We start from the raw sequence: 4,674 nt of genomic DNA on the forward strand, positions 1-4,674 counted from the left end.
TGTACTTCTAGGGATGCATGATATATCGATTTTGGCATCTGAATCAGAAAAGGCATCTCTCTAACATCTATAAATATAAATATCAGTGTATTATGGTTCTCTTGTGCTCTCAACAATAGGAAAACATTCAATAAATACATGTTTGAGCTCATTTTTGGAAAATATAATAAAAATGTAATGAATAATAACCACCCTTAGTGTCCCCACCAACTTTCATCACAAAGTTACACCCTTGTCTGAGTATTCTTCATGTTAATGCTAATAGCTTAATATAAAAAAAATAAAATAAAAAAACATTTGTCCAAGAAAAAAATAATTTTTCGTTCGTTTCTGCACAAGAAAAAAATACATCTAGACTCTAAACAATAAAAAGTATAAAACTAAAGCAGTTTTTGAGTAGGGGGGGACTTTACCACAGTCTTTGTGTTTGGTGCTGTTGGGTGTGGTGCACACACCGGTGAAGTCCAGCGCATTGCCCAGCATGTTGTTCATCCTCCGGAAGATGTCAGCGTTGCTGCAGGTGGAGAGGGCCGGAGAGTCCATGTCTGGGCTCTCAGGGCGGCGGGCATCGTTTCTCTGACGGAACAAGCAACATAGAGCCAATAAAATACCCCCGAATCAGTGCTAAACACTAATAACTTTTCAAAAACAAGAAATAAGGCTCAACCTGAAGTGTCTTTAGTTAATTTATTGCCGTCGCCATGAATTAATATGGCGGCGAATCAAAGCTAGTAACTTTAGCATATTTATTTAGCATAGAAACTTTAGCATATACATTTATTTGAAACCTGCTTCAGTTCCGTTTTTTTTTAACTCACCAGGGAAAACGCCATGATGTGGACAGACAGCCTAAAAGAAATGTCACAATAACGACCCCGGGCTGAAGTAGAGAGCCATGTTTTAATGAAATCTGCTAGAAGCTAATTAGTCCTAATTTGCTGAAGGTGTGCGGGACCAATGAGCGAGCCTCAAGAGCCTCCGTAGGTTCACGAGCTCAACATCGTGAACAGGCCACAGCGCCAAAAAAAAAATCACCAGGTCATATTGGATGTTGAATTATCACAGGAAACGAAAATAGAAAAATGAATTTATTTTTACCTCATTATTTAATTTTATTTTTTACTGAACTAAAAAAATATATATATCTAGAATCTTCAATTATATTTTTATTTGAATGAACCTACTGGTGCATGTATGTCAGCCAGTTATAATTATTATAACCTTTAATTAGTGATTGTAAAATGAGGCCTTATGAGGCATTGAGCCATTTGGCCAAATTGCTTCAACAATCCCCACAGTTCATGAAGCCTCGTGAACATGTCGTCATCTACTGGTGGAAAGTAGAACTACAGTTTGTAATAAAATCAGATTTTTTTTTTACATTTGTCTTTCTTTTGCTGCTCAGTGGTGGAGTGGGTAGCACTGCCGCCTTGCAGCAAGAAGGTTCCAGGTTTGATTCCCGGCCCGGAATCTTTCTGCATGGAGTTTGCATGTTCTCCCTGTGCATGCGTGGGTTCTCTCCGGGTACTCCGGCTTCCTCCCACAGTCCAAAAACATGACTGTTAGGTTAATTGGCTTCTCTAAATTCTCCTTAGGTGTAAGTGTGTGTGTGAATGGTTGTTTTTCCTGTTTGTGTTGCACTTCGATGGACTGGTGACCTGATCAGTGTGTACCCCGCCTCTCGCCCGTAGACAGCTGGAGATAGGCACCAGCACCCACTTGGGATAAAGCGTGTCAGATAATGGATGTTTTTCTCTTTTCTTCCCCTTTTGAGCTCCTTTGAAATTGTTAATGATTGGTGTGTATAATAAAATCTTTTGTAAGTTAATTTTTGTGTGTAAAATGTCTTAGAAGAGAGCAATAATTTAATGTGCACAGTTTTTCTGACATTTTAGTGAAATAAACTCAAGCAGACAGTGAAAGTGTTTGTGCAAATGGGGCAATGATGAGCAAAATGAAAGGTTTTATTCATTTTTATTCAAACATAATAGTTTTTCCACAGTTTTTGGTTTTAATCGGGTTGCAAGTTATGTTTTCAACCAAACTCTTGGCTAAACCAACCTATCTAATTTGGCAGTGTTTTTTTACCCAATCTATATTTCTAATAGGGCAAAACAATACAAATTAGTCTCATAAGCCAAAATACTTAAGTATAATTGCAACTTTCAAAAGACTTTTTTTCCCCTTTTTTATTATAAGAAGACAGGTTGAGAGAGTGGAAACGTTTTTAGTTTTATGTGTTTTATAGCAGAGTTACTGAAAACAGAGCAGTGAATGTGAACAGGATATAATAAATGATGACATCGTCGACTTAGTTTTTTTTTTTTAGACTTAGACAACTTTTATTGTCATTTTGTATAGACAGAGTGTATATAAAAAGCAATTTTGATTAGTAAAGCTTTCAGACAATAAATGAACATTTCTATTCCATAGAGTGCAGCAGTGATCATATGTAAACAGTGTAGGAGAAAAGAAAAAGAAAAACATGTTACAAAAAAACGCAATAATATGGAAGTTCAGGGCATTAATATATATGGTGCAACTATGCAGTATTTTGGTTTTGTGTTATCAGTGTCATGCAGAGTCTGTGCCATGGTTTAGAGTTTTCTCAACAGTTCAGCAGTCTAATGGCAGTGAAAAAGAGGCTGTTGTAGAATCTGCTGGACCTGCATGCTGTGAAGTCTCTTCCCAGAGGGCTGCAGGGAGAACAGTCCATGGTGGGGATGTGAGGGGTCATTGATGATGTTACGAGCTCAGGATATGGTGCGCTGGGATGAAATGCCTTTTATGGAGGGAAGAGGAGCCCCAATGATCTTCTCACCACTTTTTTCACCTCCTTCCAGTCTGGGGATCTGCAGCCTCCACGCCACACAGTGAGATAGCTGATCAGAATGCTCTCTATTGTGCTTCTGTGTTCAGGTGCAGCCATGGTAGATATGAAAAAAAAAGATGATCAGCAGCTTCTGAAGAGGGTTTCACATCTTGAGTTTAGCAAGAAGTGCAGTCTGTGGTGGATCTTAACAAGAATGGTGTTAATATGTTAAGACAATTTTGTCTATTGTTATGTGTGGGAATGGTCTTGGATGGTACACATGCAGCATTTCCTTACAAAACTAATAAAGTACATTTATTTTAGGGTGTGAAACTTTTAATCTCTTCAGTCTTTGCAGTTAAAGCGGGACTGTAACCTCTAATCCGACTGCTCTGGTCACAGTTCTAACCTCAGGCTTAGAGGTTTTCAGGCTTAAATTGAAATGGGATGAAGCAGACAGATCAACAAGTCATGAAGCTGCATGGTATGATCCTTTAAAGACTGTCACAGTGGTCCAGTGTGTTTTTATTTCTGGTGCATGATCTAATATGCTGTTTTTTGGGAATCCATCTGTTCAACAGTTAAAATCACCACTAACAATGTTGAGATTGTCTGCCACTGCAAAAACTATCTAGAAATAAGTCAAATTATTTATCCTTAATTTGAGTAAGTGAATAAGATGATTTGCCTATAGAATAGAAAAATTAGATAATATGCACTTGAAATAAGACAATGCAATTTCTTTTTCTTATTTTAAATGTAAATTGTCTTTTTCTATTGGCAAATGGAATTACTAACCTGACAACAGCCACATGCATCTGGTTGTTGTCAGGTTATGGAATTACCTCCTCAATTCAAGAAAAAATGCACTTATTTTAAGAAAAACATTTATTTAGATTTCAACTTTTGCAATATCCGTTATAAGGTTTGTGTTTCAGTCTGCTAGAAAGAGCTGGAAAGAGTGTAAGATCAGACATGCATGGTGTAGGATATGTTCAGCATGGCAGGTTCTAGTGAACACCAAACCAAAACACTGCATAATTGGACTACAAATATTTAATTCTCTGAACTTCCCCAACTCCCATCTCCCACATTGTTTACATTTGATCATTGCTGCACTTTAAGAAATGAAAATGGAAATGTCATGAAAGCTGTACAAAATGAAATTTCATTTTGTATACACTCTCTGTATACACAATGACAAAAGTTGTCTAAGAGGATGCTCATTTTTTCCATAATGTTCTTCATTTTAAAAAGAAATCATATTTGTGAAATCCCCTCTAGATGTTCTAGAGGATTTCCAAGAGCAGAGCAGACCCTTTTTATCAGCTTGTTGGGCTGTTTTTAGTTACTTGCTCTGATGTGGTTACCCTGCCAGATGATGGCGGAAGAGATCACCCTCTCCTCAACAGGTTTTCAGAGGATATGCAGCATCTTGCTGCAAATACTAAAGGACCTAAGCCTCCTTAAGGCTTAGGTACAGTCTCTGTCATTGAGGAATGTTGGTTGAGTTTTATTTGGTGCTGGAATGACGCAGGAAGTCATCCACAACATTGGGTCTTGGCTAAGGTTGAAGAGGAGCTGTGGAACCCCCCAGAGCTCCTCTGCACAGGTCTTCAAGACTCACGGGGTGACACCATCTGGACTTGGATAGTAATGGTGATTTAATTTTTCCAGATGATTTTTAGAGACAGATATAAGTGGGGAGGGAGCAGCACCGTCTACTGAATGGCAGAGAACAAATACATAAAAGCTAGAGGATCCACTTTGGAAGATGAAATATTTGAGGAGTGACAGAGATACTTCAGATCGAAAGAGGGCGGGATTTACATTTGATTGTGAGCAGGAGATAAGAATGCTGA

The sequence above is a fragment of the Cyprinodon variegatus genome, unplaced genomic scaffold (genome assembly GCF_000732505.1).
Source record: "Cyprinodon variegatus isolate N-32 unplaced genomic scaffold, C_variegatus-1.0 Scaffold156, whole genome shotgun sequence".
Lineage (NCBI taxonomy): Eukaryota > Metazoa > Chordata > Actinopteri > Cyprinodontiformes > Cyprinodontidae > Cyprinodon > Cyprinodon variegatus.